Source organism: Mustela lutreola, chromosome 5 (assembly GCF_030435805.1).
Source record: "Mustela lutreola isolate mMusLut2 chromosome 5, mMusLut2.pri, whole genome shotgun sequence".
NCBI classification, from domain to species: Eukaryota; Metazoa; Chordata; class Mammalia; order Carnivora; family Mustelidae; genus Mustela; species Mustela lutreola.
Genome location: NC_081294.1, coordinates 118,614,807 through 118,635,148, shown reverse-complemented (window position 1 = coordinate 118,635,148; position 20,342 = coordinate 118,614,807). Strand labels below are relative to the sequence as shown.

Below are 20,342 nucleotides of genomic sequence, written 5' to 3'. Positions count from 1 at the left end.
AACATTTTTCTTTGAAGGAAATGCAGTTTTTTCTAAATACCTAATTTGTAATGAGGCCATGATGTTGCATACTTTAAAATGTGGAACATTTTTTAAAAAAGATTTTATTTATTTATTTGTCAGAGAGAGAGAGAGAGCGAGCGAGCGAGCGCATGCAAGAGCACAAGCAGGCAGAGGCAGAGAAGCAGACTCCCTGCTGAGCAAGGAGTCCAATGCAGGACTTCATCCCAGGACCCTGGAATCATGACCTGAGCCAAAGGCAGATGCTTAACACACTGAGCCACCCAGGTGTCCCTAAAATGTGGAACATTTTAATGGTTAGTAATAGAAAGGGTCTCTTTTTGAGTTGGGAAAATGGTCCATAGTGAACTGAATCTTGATCTTTCCATTCGTTAAACTTAATCAGGGAGGTAAATTCTGCTTTCAAATGCATTCTCTTCTCTTTTGACTTCATAAAAATTCTTTATGCATTACTTCAGTGGCATTTGAGTGGCAGAAAATTCCTGTAGTACAACTGCATTTATTCCAATTCTATCCACTCAAGCAACTGAAAATAAAGTGTGTTCTTTAATGTGATATATTCAAAATTTGAGAATCTTGCACAAAATTCAGTCATTTCCTTAGCAAAAGTGAGGTTCCTTCACTGAAAATTGTTAGGCATGGGAATATAGAGCCCCATTTGTTTAACAGTGTTGTTATGAGGTCCTCTTACCAATAAATAATTATATATGTAATTTTTTTACATAGGTAAAAAATAATTCTTTGTTGTGAAGGCAAAGTCATCAAAGTTAGAGGAAGTTTTGCATATGTAACAGTCACAGAATTCTACTGCCATACTTTCTCCCTATGTCAGCTTTCCAGTACCTTTAACTTACATTCTTTGTTTTCTTTTATGAATGAAATTTGTTTATATTATAACTAAAAATTGTTTTGTGGCTATTCAGTTGTAAAAATAGTTTTATTGTCCTTCCATTTTCTTTAAAAATATTTTACAAAAATTTTTTGAATGATACCCATCTACTATATTAATTTATATGAAAAATGTAGAATAGCAATATGTAATCACACATAATTCTAGAAACACAATTATAAGCTTCTATTTTAATGTTTTATTCTCTTTAAAATTGTCTAAAGTTTTTGAATTTATGATTTGGCTACCTTGAAATTTAATTTTTAATTCCCAAACCATTAATTATGTGCTTAGTAGTTAAAATTGCTATTAAACATCTTTTATGGGATTAAAATTTTATTTCTGATTAGGCAGTGAATTATATATATAATCAATTATTACATCCATTTAAAAATTATGACCAAAAGATTAATCCTCCTTAGATGTTTTTAGCAATATTAATTATGCTGGTAGAATTGGAATTAAGGAATAAGAAATGAAGAGACAGAGGATCTATTTATTAATTACAGAAAAATCTTTAAGTCTTTTATAACTTCAGTAGATTTTGTGAAATGAACATAAACTAAACTGGGGTCATAAAATGCTGCCATTTTCCAGGCCAGCTCTATGCTTTTTACTTCTTTGACATAGCTATACATTTGGAATCTAGCAGCATTATTTCTTCACACGGATTGAGGTGGCAATGTATGATAAAATGGGCTTTTGTTGCTGTGACTGGGCAATAGGACTTGGGAATAGAAGATGAGGGTAGAAAGGAGGAGACAAAAAATAGGTTTTCAGAAATGTACTGAATTTTTAAAATAATTTTTTATGTTTAAATAGAAGAAATTGCTAGGTTGTCTCCATTTTGTGATGTACAACCTGATTGCGTCCCTTAATTGCTTCCTTTGAACAATTTAACTTTAGGACAGTCATTGTGAGAGGGAATGGGAATGTCTGGAGGTTATGGAAAAACTGAAGGAAAATATTCAAGAAGGAATTTCTGGTATATGTCTTTCTCAGTAAGTACATAAAAGGGCTAAGATGTCCAGTATAAATAAAATCAGCCAAAAGCTTGTGTTCCACGATTTATATTTTAACCCTTGATATTTATTCTCCCTCCCTTACCCCACAAAATATACATGACAATAAAATGAGCACTTTTGTAGCATGGTTCATGTGTCTCAGGTTATATAAATATATTGCATTTCTCAATGTCAACATTACATTGTTGTATCTATGCTAGTTTCTGTGTTAAAAATGACATTTTCTATTTTGGTGATATAAAGTGAGTTTTTAAATAGGATTGGAGGGGCACCTGGCTGGCTCAGTTGATAGAGCCTGCAACTCTTGATCTCAGTACTGTGATTTTGAGACCCATGTTGGGTGTAGATATTATTTAAAAATAAAATCTTTAAAGATAAATAACTACTATTGGGTATTTTTGGCGAAATCCTTCATTTGCCTGAATTAGATAAGCTATTTCTCTTAGGCATATGCTAAAGGGTGGAACTATAGATTTCTAGGTATGTAGTACACAATTATCATATCTTAGTTTTTATTGCACGAACACAATTATAATATCTTAGTTTTCACTACTAGTGTGGTATAAGTACAGTTCTGTATGATTTCAGTTGTCTGTGTTATTGATGTTATGGATAATCTTTAAAGAATTCTGTTTTAGAGTCTTTTTAATTGAATTTAATGATACATAGTTTTGATTCTGAGAAATCTTTATATTCTTCTACACAAGACTCAAAGGACATGAATGTTAAATGTGTTAGATGTTGGTTAGGATCTTAATCTAGGAGTGAAATCAAAGAAAAGGCATTTGTTTTAGTTAAAATTAAAGGTTGAAAGCAATAGTGTCACTTGGTGTGTTCTACATTTTTTATGTGTTTTTAGTACTTTAAAGACTCAAAAAACATCATTCACTTTTGTTGGCATATCAGTCAGGGTTCACCAGATAACCAGAACCAATAAGATACATGTCCCATATACATATACACAGGTATATTCATGATTTAAGAAAGAGGTCACCCACTTGTGACTGGCAAGTCTAAATTCTGCAGGGCAGGCTGGAAACCTAGGAGGTAATGCTGTAGGCTGGAGGCCAAATATCTTCTTGTCCATGACCATCTGGTTTTGCTCTTAAAGCCTTCAACTTAAGAGATGAGCCCCACCAATATTTTTGAGGATAATGTCTGTTCTTTAAAGTCAACTGATGGTAGATGGTAGCAACTTCTACAGAATACTTTCATAATTACACATGGATTAGTGTTTCATTAAATGACTGGGTACCATATAAAGTATAACCAAGTTGACATATAAAATTAAACATCACAATTGGCCTTTTAAAAAAATATTTATGTCATAAGTCACAAAAATGCCTGGGGTCACACTATCAAACTATTACCACAGAACACATTAGACAACAACCCTGAAGTGAAAAATTTTAAATTCCAGAGATAGTAGCTGGTAGCCATTTGCTTATTAAGAATTATTAATTGAGTGTTCTTTAAGAGCTAGTATTGGAAAAGAACAATATGCAAAACTACAAATGGACTCTGCTTTCACAAATATTGATTATTGTCAATACTTAAAGAAAGAGAAAAAAGGGGCGCCTGGGTGGCTCAGTGGGTTAAAGCCTCTGCCTTCGGCTCAGGTCATGATCCCAGGGTCCTGGGATTGAGCCCCACATCGGGCTCTCTGCTCAGCGGGGAGCCTGCTTCCTCCTCTCTCTTACTGCCTCTCTGCCTACTTGTAATCTCTGTCAAATAAATAAATACAATCTTTAAAAAAATAAATGGTTGTTAACCCAAAGACAAACCCATTTATTAAAAGCCCATTTTACTGGCTTGCCTTATGTAAACTTTTTTTTTTAAACATAAACTTTCTATTTCAAGGTCTAAAATTGTCAACTTTCTCTTTAATTAAATGATTTATATTACTTTGAAACTGTTTTTTAGAGATTTACAAGAACAGTTTTAGAAATTTTTCTTAATTTTAGTTCATTGGTACTGTGGAATTGTCTATTTTTAAGGCACCGTGTCCTGCTGGGCTAAGCAGGGTTGGTGAAGGATCTCAAGATGGCTGAGCGAAAACTTGCTTTAAAGGCCATTGATTGGGTAGATTATGGGGAGATCATACCCCACAACCTAAAGGTCCTTGTTAACTCCCTGAAATCCCATAATGAGACCTTTACCTCCATGTTGGCTGCTGTCCCTGAGAATCCACCTGCTACTGACTGGACTTACTACAAAGCCAGTTTGGTAAAGGCTGCCTTGGTAGATGACTTTGAGAAAAAGGTTTAATGCCTGGAAGGTTCCTGTGCCAGAGGACAAATAGACTGTTCAGGTGGATGCTGAACAAAAAGAAGATGTGAAAAGTTGTGTTGAGTTTTTGTCTCTCTCAAAGGCTAGGACTGAGGTATATGAAAAAAGAGCCAGAGAAGATGAAGAACATAGTTCCATTTGATCAGATGATTGTTGAGGACCTGAATGAAGTCTTCCCAGAAACCAAATTAGACAAGAAGAAATATCCCTATTGGCCTCACAAGCCAATTCAAAATTTATAAACTTGAGTTGGTGAGAAAGCTGTGGCCTTGTATTACAGACACTGGACATTAAAAATAATTATATGGTAATAAAAAAAAGCACCATGTCCTTTGATCTAGAAGTAGAAACTCTGGTCTGTATCGGTTTTCACTGACCTTATGCTTATTGATTATGTGTCATAATAATAATAAAAATTCTTTTAAAGTTAACTAATTTATGAAATGTCTAATTCCTTCAGTCATAGTTGTGTTTTAGAGATCAGGAAACCGATGTGCAGAGAGGTTAAGTGACTTGCCCATGGTATTACAAGCAATAAGTGATGGAACAGGATTCAAACTTTATTCAGACGCTTTTTGAATCTGTAGCCTGTAGTGTTTTCCGACCTTAACTCAGCTTGTCTTTGTATGAAACTTAGTAAGGTTACTGGATCTTTTGGGATAACCTGTGTAATTATGTATTCCTTAGTATATAAGGGTCCATGTTAGTTTTCATTGTAATTTAGGGCTTATTTAATAAAGTTTTCTGTCTTCCATAGTGTGTATAACTTTTGCCAAATGATTAAAATATGTCATTTCCCCTTTTGTCTTGGTTGCCCATAAATTCGCGGTTAATATTAATACTCACTTGTAGTAGTTTTCTCATTTGTGGTTTCTATGTAATTATGTCCTGTGTTTCTTCATTTAGTTGCTAAGCTCTTCCCTTAGTTTTAAATTAACCTGCCTTATAACAATATTTTAAATTATAAATCACCACAGTCTTTTAAAGATTCTAGGTAGACAAAAATGAATGTAAAATATTTATTATTTTATAATCTGATTGCTTTTTTTGTTCACTGATGTGTCCAGGTACCTAAAACAGCAGATAACACAGAGTAAATATTAGTGAATGAGTGGATTGAATTAATCTCTTTCTCTTAGACATCTAGCTGATTCCAAGTAGAATTTAAATTTATTCATACTTAATGTATTTACAGACGTGGTAGACTTTGCTGTTTTACTTTACATCTTCTATTTGACGTGTTTTTCCATTTTACTGTCCTTTCTTTCTTTGGATTGATATCATGATTAATTTTATGTGTCTACTTCACTGGGCTGAAAGGGTACCCAGCTACCTGGTCAAACACTCTTTGGTCAGACATCCCAAGTGTGTCCGTAAGGGTGTTTCTGGATGTGAGATTACCATTTGAATAGGTAGACTGAGTAAAGCAGATTGCTCTCCCAATATGGGTGAGCCTCATCTAATCTGTTGAAGATCTGCATAGAACTGAAACATTTAACTTTTCCTAGGTCTCATTCCAGTTGGCTTTTAGACAAGAAATAGACTTGGCTCTCCTGGTTCTCAGGTCTTTGGGTTTGGATTGGAACTACACCATCAGTTCTCTCTTGAGTCTCCAGTTAACTGACTGCAGCTCTTGGGACTTTCAGCCTCCATAATTTCATGAATCAACATATACATCCATCCTATTGGTTTTAGTTCTGTTTCTCTGGATATCCCCAAGTAATACGATTGATAATTTAACAGTTCTCCATTTCCCCCCTAATTTAAAAGTTCTACAGTCTGTTTATGTTCATTTAATGGTTCTAGAAATAATAATAAACATAATGATCATAGCCTAAAGTTAATCACTACATTTAACCTTCTTTTGAATAGTATTTTAACCCCATTTCTTTTGGATAGTATTTTTTTTTTAATTTTTTATAAACATATATTTTTATCCCCAGGGGTACAGGTCTGTGAATCACCAGGTTTACACACTTCACAGCACTCACCAAATCACATACCCTCCCCAATGTCCATAATCCCACCCCCTTCTCCCAAACCCCCTCCCCCCGGCAACCCTCAGTTTGTTTCGTGAGATTAAGAGTCACTTATGGTTTGTCTCCCTCCCAATCCCATCTTGTTTCATTTATTCTTCTTCTACCCACTTAAGCCTCCATGTTGTATCACCACTTCCTCATATCAGGGAGATCATATGATAGTTGTCTTTCTCTGCTTGACTTATTTCGCTAAGCATGATACGCTCTAGTTCCATCCATGTTGTTGCAAATGGCAAGATTTCATTTCTTTTGATGGCTGCATAGTATTCCATTGTGTATATATACCACATTTTCTTGATCCATTCATCTGTTGATGGACATCTAGGTTCTTTCCATAGTTTGGCTATTGTGGACATTGCTGCTATAAACATTTGGGTGCACGTGCCCCTTTGGATCACTACATTTGTATCTTTAGGGTAAATACCCAATAGTGCAATTGCTGGGTCATAGGGCAGTTCTATTTTCAACATTTTGAGGAACCTCCATGCTGTTTTCCCGAGTGGCTGCACCAGCTTGCATTCCCACCAACAGTGTAGGAGGGTTCCCCTTTCTCCGCATCCTCGCCAGCATCTGTCATTTCCTGACTTGTTGATTTTAGCCATTCTGACTGGTGTGAGGTGATATCTCATTGTGGTTTTGATTTGTATTTCCCTGATGCCGAGTGATATGGAGCACTTTTTCATGTGTCTGTTCGCCATCTGGATGTCTTCTTTGCAGAAATGTCTGTTCATGTCCTCTGCCCATTTCTTGATTGGATTATTTGTTCTTTGGGTGTTGAGTTTGCTAAGTTCTTTATAGATTCTGGACATTAGTCCTTTATCTGATATGTCGTTTGCAAATATCTTCTCCCATTCTGTCAGTTGTCTTTTGATTTTGTTAACTGTTTCCTTTGCTGTGCAAAAGCTTTTGATCTTGATGAAATCCCAGTAGTTCATTTTTTCCCTTGCTTCCCTTGCCTTTTGCGTTGTTCCTAGGAAGATGTTGCTGCGGCAGAGGTCGAAGAGGTTGCTGCCCGTGTTCTCCTCAAGGATTTTGATGGATTCCTTTCGTACATTGAGGTCCTTCATCCATTTTGAGTCTATTTTTGTGTGTGGTGTAAGGGAATGGTCCAATTTCATTTTTCTGCATGTGGCTGTCCAATTTTCCCAGCACCATTTATTGAAAAGGCTGTCTTTTCTCCATTGGACATTCTTTCCTGCTTTGTCGAAGATTAGTTGACCATAGAGTTGAGGGTCTATTTCTGGGCTCTCTATTCTGTTCCATTGATCTATGTGTCTGTTTTTGTGCCAGTACCATGCTGTCTTGATGATGACAGCTTTGTAATAGAGCCTGAAATCCGGAATTGTGATGCCACCAACGTTGGCTTTCTTTTTCAATATCCCTTTGGCTATTTGAGGTCTTTTCTGGTTCCATATAAATTTTAGCATTATTTGTTCCATTTCTTTGAAAAAGATGGATGGTACTTTGATAGGAATTGCATTAAATGTGTAGATTGCTTTAGGTAGCATAGACATTTTCACAATATTTATTCTTCCAATCCAGGAGCATGGAACATTTTTCCATTTCTTTGTGTCTTCCTCAATTTCTTTCATGAGTACTTTATAGTTTTCTGAGTATAGATTCTGTGTCTCTTTGGTTAGGTTTATTCCTAGGTATCTTATGGTTTTGGATGCAATTGTAAATGGGATTGACTCCTTAATATCTCTTTCTTCTGTCTTGCTGTTGGTGTAGAGAAATGTAACTGATTTCTGTGCATTGATTTTATATCCTGACACTTTACTGAATTCCTGTATAAGTTCTAGCAGTTTTGGAGTGGAGTCTTTTGGGTTTTCCACATATAGTATCATATCATCTGCGAAGAGTGATAATTTGACTTCTTCCTTGCCGATTTGGATGCCTTTAATTTCCTTTTGTTGTCTGATTGCTGAGGCTAGGACCTCTAGTACGATGTTGAATAGCAGTGGTGATAATGGACATCCCTGCCGTGTTCCTGACCTTAGCGGAAAAGCTTTCAGTTTTTCTCCATTGAGAATGATATTTGCGGTGGGTTTTTCATAGATGGCTTTGATGATATTGAGGTATGTGCCCTCTATCCCTACACTTTGAAGAGTTTTGATCAGGAAGGGATGTTGTACTTTGTCAAATGCTTTTTCAGCATCTATTGAGAGTATCATATGGTTCTTGTTCTTTCTTTTATTGATGTGTTGTATCACATTGACTGATTTGCGGATGTTGAACCAACCTTGCAGCCCTGGAATAAATCCCACTTGGTCGTGGTGAATAATCTTTTTAATGTACTGTTGAATCCTATTGGCTAGTATTTTGTTGAGTATTTTCGCATCTGTGTTCATCAAGGATATCGGTCTATAGCTCTCTTTTTTGGTGGGATCCTTGTCTGGTTTTGGGATCAAGGTGATGCTGGCCTCATAAAATGAGTTTGGAAGTTTTCCTTCCATTTCTATTTTTTGGAACAGTTTCAGGAGAATAGGAATTAGTTCTTCTTTAAATGTTTGGTAGAATTCCCCCGGGAAGCCGTCTGGCCCTGGGCTTTTGTTTGTTTGGAGATTTTTAATGACTGTTTCAATCTCCTTACTGGTTATGGGTCTGTTCAGGCTTTCTATTTCTTCCTCGTTCAGTTGTGGTAGTTTATATGTTTCTAGGAATGCATCCATTTCTTCCAGATTGTCAAATTTATTGCCGTAGAGTTGCTCATAGTATGTTCTTATAATAGTTTGTATTTCTTTGGTGTTAGTTGTGATCTCTCCTCTTTCATTCATGATTTTATTTATTTGGGTCCTTTCTCTTTTCTTTTTGATAAGTCGGGCCAAGGGTTTATCAATTTTATTAATTCTTTCAAAGAACCAGCTCCTAGTTTCGTTGATTTGTTCTATTGTTTTTTTGGTTTCTATTTCATTGATTTCTGCTCTGATCTTTATGATTTCTCTTCTCCTGCTGGGCTTAGGGTTTCTTTCTTGTTCTTTCTCCAGCTCCTTTAGGTGTAGGGTTAGGTTGTGTACCTGAGACCTTTCTTGTTTCTTGAGAAAGGCTTGTACCGCTATATATTTTCCTCTCAGGACTGCCTTTGTTGTGTCCCACAGATTTTGAACCGTTGTATTTTCATTATCATTTGTTTCCATGATTTTTTTCAATTCTTCTTTAATTTCCCGGTTGACCCATTCATTCTTTAGAAGGATACTGTTTAGTCTCCATGTATTTGGGTTCTTTCCAAACTTCCTTTTGTGGTTGAGTTCTAGCTTTAGAGCATTGTGGTCTGAAAATATGCAGGGAATGATCCCAATCTTCTGATACCGGTTGAGTTCTGATTTAGGACCGAGGATGTGATCTATTCTGGAGAATGTTCCATGTGCACTAGAGAAGAATGTGTATTCTGTTGCTTTGGGATGAAATATTCTGAATATATCTGTGATGTCCATCTGGTCCAGTGTGTCGTTTAAGGCCTTTATTTCCTTGCTGATCTTTTGCTTGGATGACCTGTCCATTTCAGTGAGGGGAGTGTTAAAGTCCCCTACTATTATTGTATTATTGTTGATGTGTTTCTTTGATTTTGTTATTAATTGGTTTATATAGTTGGCTGCTCCCACATTGGGGGCATAGATATTTAAAATTGTTAAATCTTCTTGTTGGACAGACCCTTTGAGTATGATATAGTGTCCTTCCTCATCTCTTATTATAGTCTTTGGCTTAAAATCTAATTGATCTGATATAAGGATTGCCACTCCTGCTTTCTTCTGATGTCCATTAGCATGGTAAATTCTTTTCCACCCCCTCACTTTAAATCTGGAGGTGTCTTCGGGCTTAAAATGTGTTTCTTGGAGGCAACATATAGGTGGGTTTTGTTTTTTTATCCATTCTGATACCCTGTGTCTTTTGACAGGGGCATTTAGCCCATTCACATTCAGGGTAACTATTGAGAGATATGAATTTAGTGCCATTGTATTGCCTGTAAGGTGACTGTTACTGTATATGGTCTCTGTTCCTTTCTGATCTACCACTTGTAGGCTCTCTCTTTGCTTAGAGGACCCCTTTCAAGATTTCCTGTAGAGCTGGTTTGGTATTTACAAATTCTTTCAGTTGTTGTTTGTCCTGGAAGCTTTTAATCTCTCCTTCTATTTTCAATGATAGCCTAGCTGGATATAGTATTCTTGGCTGCATGTTTTTCTCGTTTAGTGCTCTGAAAATATCATGCCAGCTCTTTCTGGCCTGCCAGGTCTCTGTGGATAAGTCAGCTGCCAATCTAATATTTTTACCATTGTATGTTACAGACTTCTTTTCCCGGGCTGCTTTCAGGATTTTCTCTTTGTCACTGAGACTTGTAAATTTTACTATTAGGTGACGGGGTGTGGGCCTATTCTTATTGATTTTGAGGGGCGTTCTCTGAACCTCCTGAATTTTGATGCTCGTTCCCTTTGCCATATTGGGGAAATTCTCCCCAATAATTCTCTCCAGTATACCTTCTGCTCCCCTCTCACTTTCTTCTTCTTCTGGAATCCCAATTATTCTAATGTTGTTTCGTCTTATGGTGTCACTTATCTCTCGAATTCTCCCCTCGTGGTCCAGTAGCTGTTTGTCCCTCTTTTGCTCAGCTTCTTTATTCTCTGTCATTTGGTCTTCTATATCACTAATTCTTTCTTCTGCCTCATTTATCCTAGCATTTAGAGCCTCCATTTTTTTTTTTTTAAAGACTCCATTTATATATTCGACAGAGAGAGATCACAAGTAGGCAGAGAGGCAGGCAGAGAGAGAGAGAGAGGAGGAAGCAGGCTCCCCGCTGAGCAGAGAGCCCGATGCGGGACTCGATCCCAGGACCCTGAGATCATGACCTGAGCCGAAGGCAGCGGCTTAACCCACTGAGCCACCCAGGCACCCCTAGAGCCTCCATTTTTGATTGCACCTCATTAATAGCTTTTTTGATTTCACCTTGGTTAGATTTTAGTTCTTTTATTTCTCCAGAAAGGGCTTTTATATCTCTCGAGAGGGTTTCTCTAATATCTTCCATGCCTTTTTCGAGCCCGGCTAGAACCTTGAGAATTGTCATTCTGAACTCTAGATCTGACATATTACCGATGTCTGTATTGATTAGGTCCCTAGCCTTCGGTACTGCCTCTTGTTCTTTTTTTTGTGTTGAATTTTCCCGTCTTGTCATTTTGTCCAGCTAAGAGTAAATGAAGGGGCAAGTAAAATACTAAAAGGGTGGCAACAACCCCAGGAAAATATGCTTTAACCAAATTAGAAGAGATCCAAAATCGTGAGTGGGGAGAAAGGGGATAAAAAGAGGTTCAAAAAGGAAGAAAGAAAAAAAAAAAAAAAGAAAAGAAAAAAAAAAAGAAAAGAAAAGAAAAGAATTTTTTTAAAAAGAAAATACCTAAGAAAAATGTAAAAAAGAAAAAATATATATATTAGATAAACTAGTAAAATATCGTTAAAAAAGAAAAAGGTAACAGTTAAAAAAAAATTTTACCCGAAGGCGAGAAAAAAAAAAAATGAAAAAGAAAAAATTAAATTAACTGCAAGACTAAAAAAAATCACAGGAAAAAAGCCATGAGTTCCGTGCTTGGCTTTCTCCTCCTCTGGAATTCTGCTGCTCTCCTTGGTATTGAAACCGCACTCCTTGGTAGGTGAACTTGGTCTTGGCTGGATTTCTTGTTGATCTTCTGGGGGAGGGGCCTGTTGTAGTGATTCTCAAGTGTCTTTGCCCCAGGCGGAATTACACCGCCCTTACCCGGGGCCGGGGTGAGTAATCCGCTCGGGTTTGCTTTCAGGAGCTTTTGTTCCCTGAGCGCTTTCCGTAGAGTTCCGGAGGACGGGAATACAAATGGCGGCCTCCTGGTCTCCGGCCTGGAGGAGCCGAGAGCCCAGGGCCGCACTCCTCAGTGCGCGCTCAGAGAACCGCGCCCAGTTACTCCCGTCTGCCTGACCTCCGGCCGCGCTCCGAGCTCACCGAGCCTGCGACCGGTTCAAGGTAACACGGAGCTGTGAGCTTACTGTCGGCTCTGTCTCTGTAGCCGGCTTTCCCGTTCCAATACCCGCAAGCTCTGCGACACTCAGACACCCCTGATCCTTCTGTGACCCTGCGGGACCTGAGGCCACGCTGACCCCGCGTGGGCTTCGCCCCGGTTTAGCCTCTGGAGCGATGTCCCTCAGCGGAACAGACTTTTAAAAGTCCTGATTTTGTGCACGGTTGCTCCGCAGCTTGCCGGGAGCCGGCCCCTCCCCCCGGGGTCTATCTTCCCGTCGCTTTGGATTCACTTCTCCGCCGGTCCTACCTTTCAAAAAGTGGTTGTTTTTCTGTTTCCAGAATTGCTGTTCTTCTTCTCTTCGATCTGTCGATGGATTTGCAGGTGTTTGCAATCTTTAGATAAGCTATCTAGCTGATCTCCGGCTAGCTGAAGCAGTCTCAGCTTGCTACTTCTCCGCCATCTTGGCTCCTCTCCTTGGATAGTATTTTAACCCCATTTCTTCTGCTCCTGACACATTGTTATTGTGCTTTGTATAGTTTTTAACCCCTGAGATTTTACTGTTACTATTTTTTATATTTTATATTTATATACAAATACATATTTGGCACTGTATTTGCTGTTGTTTCTTGCATGTTGAATCTTGTATCTGGAATACATTCCTGCTCCTACTAGTATATTTTTGAACATTTCTTCTAGAGACTTTCTGCTGATGACCCACTCTGTTTTATTGTTTTAAGGAAGTTGTTTTGTTAATTCTTTAACCATATTTTGCTGGGTATAAAACTCAGGATTAGGAATAATTTTTGTCATTATATTTAAGGTCTCATTCTGCTGTTTTCTGGGTTTCACTGTTTTAGTGATGTTATTTATTGATCTGACCCTCATATGTATACACATGAATATATGTATTTATGTATATATTAGCTTTTGGGCATATTTTGTATATCATGTAATTCACCCATTTCAATTATATAATTCAGTGATTTTTTTTTAAGTAAATTTAGCAGTTTTGTGTAGCCATCACCATTGATTAATTTTAGAACATTTCTATCACTCTGATAAGAAACCTCATGTCAGGGGCACCTGGGTGGCTCAGTGGGTTAAGGCCTCTGCCTTTGGCTCAGGTCATGATCCCAGGGTCCTGTGATTGAACCCCGAATCGGGCTCTCTGCTCAGCAGTGAGCCTGCTTCCTCCCTCTCTCTCTGCCTACTTGTGATCTCTGTCTGTCAAATAAATAAATAAAATCTTAAAAAAAAAAAGAAACCATGTCCATTAACTGTTAATCCCCATCCCCCCTTATCCCAGATAGCACTAATCTTTTTTTTTTCTTTAGATTTTCCTATTCTGGAAATTTCATATAAATCAAGTCATAGAATACGTGATTTTACTACTAGTAGGATATAAAATGATGCAAAAACTTTGGATAACAATCTAGAAGTCTCTTGTAAAAAGTAAAAAACAAATTTGTCAGGTGACTGGTAGTTCTATTCTTAGGTATCTACACAAAAGAGATAAAACATATGCAAAGATTTACACATGATTTCTTTTAGCAGCATTATTCATATTCATAGTCAAAACCTGAAAAAATCTAAATGTCCAACAGCTGATGAATGGAGAGACAAAATGTGGTATATCCATATAGTAGAATACTACTCATCAATAGAAAGAAGAAATTACTAATACATGCTTTAACATACATGAACCTCAAAAATAATATGCTAAATGAAAGAATGCCATCTTTGGCTCAGGTCATGATCCCAGGGTCCTGGGATTGAGCCCCATGTTGGACTCCCTGCTCAGCAGGGAGCCTGCTTCTTCTTCTCCCTCTGCCTGCTGCTCTGTCTGCTTGTGCTTTTCCTCTGTCAAATAAATAAATAAAATCTCAGAAAAAACCAAAAGTTTTAGCTCTAACATTTAGCTCTGATCTATTTTTTAAAATATTTATTCATTCGAGAGAGAGATGGAGACAGAGCACAAGCAGGGGGAGAGGCAGAAGGAGAGGGAGAAGCAGACTCCCGCTGAGCTGGGAACTCGACATGGGGCTCTATTCCAGGATGTGGAGATCATGACAAGCTGAAGGCAGACACCCAGTCATCTGAGCCACCCAGGTGCTCTGTGCTCTGATCTATTTTCTGTTGATTTATATATATATATAGTATGAGATAAAGGTCTGACTTCATCTTTTGACTTATGGATAACTAGTTTTCCTAGTACCATTCATTAAAAAGACTGTCCCTTCCCTCTGAATTTCCTTTACACCTTTGTTGAAAATCATTTCACCATAAGTATAATTTATTTCTGTACTCACTTCTATTCTAGTGATTTCCAGGTCTGTCTGTTGCTAGTATTGATAGCAACTAAAGTAGTTTTATATTAAATTTTGAAATTAGAAAGTATAAGTTGTCCAGCTTTGCTTTTCTTTGTCAAAATTATTTTAGTATTCTCTGTGAATTCTTTTTTTTTTTTTAAGGTTTTATTGATTATTTGTCAGAGAGAGAGAGAGAGCATACAAGCAGAGGGAACAGCAGGCAGAGGGAGAAGCAGGGTCCTTGCTGAGCAAGGGATCTGATGCGGGACTCGATCCTGGGACCCTGGATCATGACCTGAGGCGAAGGCAGACATTAACCGAGTGAGCCACCTGGTGTCCCTCTCTATAAATTCTATACAAATTTTGCAATTTTATATAATTTTCAATTCTATATAAATTTTAGGATTATTTTACCAATTTCTGCCAAAAGGCTGCTGAAGTTTTGGTAGGGATTGTGTTGAATATTTGAATCAGCCTGGGGAGTATTGCTGTTTTAACACTCTCGAACTTTCTATTTCACAAACTTGACATGTGACCCTTTTGACAGTAACCTTCATTTTTCTTCCTTCCACTGTGGTTGCTTTTATGGTCTTGCTCTTTCCTTTTAGATCTAAGTAATTTCATGTGATGTCTTTAAGTGTGGATTTCTTTTTATTTATACTGCTTGGGAAGTTTTGGCTTCTTGATTATGTGAATTGGTGTCTTTGATCAGTTCCGGACATTTTGTTGATCTCTTCAAGTATTGTTTTTATAAATCTGAAATAGCGTCAATTCAAACATGCACCATTTATGCACCACCAAAAGAGAAAAAATGTTACTAATACCTTAATAGTAGTATTAAGTGGGAACACCTGGGTGGCTCAGTTGTTTCAGCATCTGACTCTTGGTTTTGGGGGTGGTAAGATGGAGTCCCATGTCAGGCTTTGTGCTCAGCAGGGAGTGTGTTTGAGATCCTCTCCCTCTGCCCCTCCCCCTGATCTCTCGCTCTCTTGCTTGCATGCTCTCTCTCTTGCTCTCTCTCTCTCTCTTTTTTTAAGGATTTTACTTTTTTATTTGATAGAGAACGAGCACACAAGCAAAGGGAGTGACAAGGGAGAGAGAGAAGCAGGCTCCCTGCTGAGCAAGGAGCCTGATTCAGGGCTCAAACCTGAGCCACCCATGCACCCCTTTCTCTCTCTTAAATAAATAAATCTTAAAAAAATATTATATGATGTATGAATTGGTCATACTGACCCTCATTGCTTAGAAATTTGTCACTTTCCCAAAGGACTGGCAAACATTTTTTCATTTGCATTACTTTGTGCCTAGTTTTTTTTTTTTTAACTGTATCTTTGTTAGAAAGCATAGCAGTTTCATATATTTGTATCTTACTTCCTGTAAGTAATTAGTTACTGCTTTTTCAAGATGTTCAGGTCAGTTCTGACTTCTGTAACAGAATCCCATAAACTGGGTGACTTAAATGACCAACATTTATTTCACAGTTCTGAAGCCTGGGAAGACCTAGATGAAGGTGCTGACAGACTCAGTGTCTGGTGAGGATTTTGTTGCTGACTTGCACACGGTTACCTTCTTGTTATATTCTCACATGGTGGGGAGAGAGATCATCTCTCTCATGTCTTTTCTTGAAAGGGCACTAATCCCATTCTTCAGTTTCACTCCCAAGACATAATTACCTCCCAAAGGCTCTACCTCTACCTTCAATCTGGGATAAGGACTTAAACATATGAACTTTGAAGGGACACAAGTATTTAGCCCATAGTACAAGAATATAATGATTACTCATTTATGGCCAATATTTGAGTTACAAATATTTGCTTCACTAAGGTCAGGTTGTATGTCTGTGTATACACATTAGCTTCTAAATAGTTTTCCTGAAGTATATTATATATTGCAATAATTTTTTAAAAATATTTGTTTATTTATTTATTTGACATACAGAGATCACAAGTAGGCAGAGAGGCAGGCAGGGGGCTGGGGTGGGGAAGCAGGTTCCCTGCTGAGCAGAAAGCCTGATGCAGTGCTTGATCCCAGGGCTCTGAGATCACAACCTGAACCGAAGGCAGAGGCTTTAACCCACTGAGCTCGGGTCATAATCCCAAGGTCCTGGGACTGAGTCCTGTATCATGCTCGTTGTTCAGTGAGGAGCCTCCTCATCCCTCTGCCTGCAGCTCCTCCTGCTTGTGTGCTCTGTGTCTCTCTGCCAAATAAATAAAATCTTACAAAAATCCACTTGTCTGTTGAACGGCATCTTGGCTCTTTCCACAGTTTGGTGATTGTGGGCATTGCTTTTATGAACATTGAGGCACATATGGCCCTTCTTTTCACTACATCTGTATCTTTGGGTAAATATACCCAGTAGTGCAATTGCAGGGTCATAGGGTAACTCTATTTTCAATTTCTTTTTTTTTTTTTAAAGGTTATTTATTTATTTATTTATTTGACACAGAGAGATCACAAGTAGGCAGAGAGGCAGGCGGAGAGAGAGAGAGAGAGGGAAGCAGGCTTCCTGCTGAGCAGAGAGCCCGATGTGGGGCTCGATCTCAGGGCCCTGAGATCATGACCTGAGCCGAAGGCAGAGGCTTTAACCCACTGAGCCACCCAGGCGCCCCTCTATTTTCAATTTCTTAAGGAATCTCCATACTGTTTTCCAAAGTGGCTATACCAACTTGCATTCCCACCAATAGTATAAGAGGGTTCCCCTTTCTCCACATCTTCACCAACACTTGTTGTTTACTGTCTTCTTAATTTTGGCCATTCTAACTGGTGTCAGGTGATATCTCAATGTGGTTTTGATTTGAATCTCCCTGATGGCTAATAATGATGAACATTTTTTCATGTGTCTGTTAGCCATTTGTATGTCTTCTTCGGGGAAGGTCTGTTCATGTCTTCTGCCCATTTTTTGACATGATTATCTGTTTTTTAAGTGTTGTGTTTAAGGAGTTCTTTATAGATATTGGACACTAGCCCTTTGTCTGTAGTGTCATTTGTGAATATCTTCTCCCATTCCATGGGTTGCCTCTTTGTTTTGTTGACTATTTCCTTTGCTGTGCAGAAGCTTTTGATCTTGATGAAGTCCCAAACATTCATTTTTGCTTTTGTTTCTTTGCCTTTGGAGACATGTCTTGAAAGAAGTTGCTGTGGCCGATGTCGAAGAGGTTACTGCCTTTATTCTCCTTTAGGATTTTGATAGATTCCTGCCTCATGTTGAGGTCTTTTATCCATTTCGAGTAATATTTGTGTATGGTGTAAAAGAATGGTTGAGTTTCATGCTTCTACACATAGATGTCCAATTTTCACAGCACCATGTATTGAAGAGACTGTCTTTTTTCCACTGGATATTTTTTCTTTCTTTGTTGAAGATTATTTGACCATAGAGTTGCAGGTCCATATCTGGACTCTCTACTCTGTTCTACTGGTCTATGTGTCTGTTTTTGTGCCAGTACCATGCTGTTTGGTGATCACAGCTTTGTAGTAAAGCTTGAAATCAGGCAACGTGATGCCCCCAGTTTTGTTTTTTTCAAGATTTCCTTAGCAATTCGGGGTCTTTTCTGGTTCCATACAAATTTTAGGATTGTTTGTTCCAGCACTTTGAAAAATGTTGGTGGAATTTTGATCGGGATGGCATTGAAAGTATAGATTGCTCTGGGCAGTATAGATATTTTAACAATGTTTATAATGGAATATTATGCCTCCATCAGAAAGGATGAATACCCAGTTTTTGCATCAACATAGAGAGTACTGGAAGAGATTATGCTGAGTGAAATAAGTCAAGCAGAGAGAGAGTCAACTATCTTATGGTTTCACTTGTGGAGCATAAGGAATAACATGGAGGACATTAGGAGAAGGAAAAGAAAAGTGAACTGGGGGAAATCAGAGGGGGAGATGAAGCATGAGAGACTGTGGACTCTGAGAAACAAACTGGGGGTTTTGGAGGGGGTGTTGCAGGGATGGGTGAGCCTAGTGGTGGGTATTAAGGAGGGCACATATTGCATGGAGCACTGGGTGTGGTACAAAAACAATGAATCTTGGAACACTAATAAAATAAAATAAAACCCTCTACTTTCTTAGCATAGCAGATCTCATGTATACAATACAGTATTATTTTTTATATTTATTTCAGTTCAATTAGCCAACATATAGTACATCATTAGTTTTTGATGTAGTGTTCAGTGATTCATTAGTTGCATATAATACCCAGTACCCAACACATCACATACACTCCTTAATACCCATTACCCTGTAACCCCATGCCCCCACCCATCTCCCATTCTGCAGCCCTCAGTTTGTTTCCCAGAGTCAGGAGAGTCTGTCATGGTTTGTCTCCCTCTCTGATTCCTTCCCATTCAGTTTTCCCTCCCTTCCCCTATGATCCTCTGTGCTAATTCTTATGTTCCACGTCGGAGTGAAACCATATGTTAATTTTATTTCTCTGATTGACTTATTTCATTTAGCATAATCCCCTCCAATTCCATCCATGTCAATGTAAATGGTAGGTATTCATCCTTCCTGATGGCTGAGTAATATTCCATTGAATATATGAACTACATCTTTATCTATAAATTAATCTGTTGAAGGACATTTGGCTCCTTCCACAGTTTGGCTATTGTGGAAATACAATACAGTATCATTAACTATAATGGTGTACATTAGATTTTCAGAATTTATTAATCTTATAAATGAAAGTTCATACCCTGTGATCAACATCTCCCTATTTCCCCACCCTCACCCTTGGCAACCATAGTTCTACTCTCTAGTCTATGAGTTGGACATTTTAGAGGACATGTAAAAATGAGATTATATAGTGTTTTCTTTGTCTGACTTATTTTACTTAGCACAGTGTCCTCTAGGTTTATCCATATTTGCAAATGACAGAAGTTCCTTTTTGATAGCTAGATAATATTCCAATGGTATACACATAGCACACTTTTAAAAAAACCGATTTTTAAAAAAATTTTTTATTTTTTATGAACATATATTTTCATCCCCAGGGGTACAGGTCTGTGAATCACCAGGTTTACACATTTCACAGCACTAAAAAAAAAAAACAAAAAAAACCGATTTTATTTTTTATTTGACAGACAGAGATTACAAGTAGGCAGAGAGGCAGGCAGAGAGAGAGGAAGGGAAGCATGCTTCCTGCTGAGCAGAGAGCCCGATGCGGGGCTCGATCCCAGGACCCTGAGATCATGACCTGAGCTGAAGGCAGCGGCTTAACCCACTGAGCCACCCAGGTGCCCCCGTAGCACACTTTTTAATCCATTTATATTTGATGGACTCTTGGATTGTTTCCATATCTTGGCTTTTGTAATTATGCTGCAGTGAAGATGGGGGTGCAGATATCTCTTTGAGATAATGGTTTTATTTCCTTTGGGTATATACCCAGATGTAGGATTGCTGGATTGATGGCAGTTTATGTGTGTGTGTGTGTGTGTTTAAGTAAACCCTACCCCTAATACCAAGAGTTATGTGCTTTACCATCGAAGATAGTCCAGCACCCCACTTGTGGTAGTTCTGTTTTTGATTCTTGAGGAACCTCCATACTTTTTCCATAATACCTCTATCAATTTATATTTCAATATATATTCTCTTTTCTACATACCCTTGCCAAAACTTATTTAACATCTTTTTAATAATAACCATCCTGACAGGTATGAGATGCTATTTCCTTATGATTTTGATTTGCTTTTCCCAGTTAGTGATAATGAGTATTTTTATATACTTGTTGGACATTTCAAAGAATGTGTATTTAAATCCTTTGCTTATGTTTTTAAAATATTTTATTTATTCGTTAG

General features: G+C 37.9%; 1 pseudogene; it reads left to right on the top strand.

Moving 5' to 3' along the window:
* The first annotated feature begins 3,811 nt into the window (after positions 1–3,811).
* Positions 3,812–4,484, top strand: LOC131832458 (ATP synthase subunit d, mitochondrial-like; annotated as a pseudogene).
* The last annotated feature ends 15,858 nt before the right edge of the window (positions 4,485–20,342 follow it).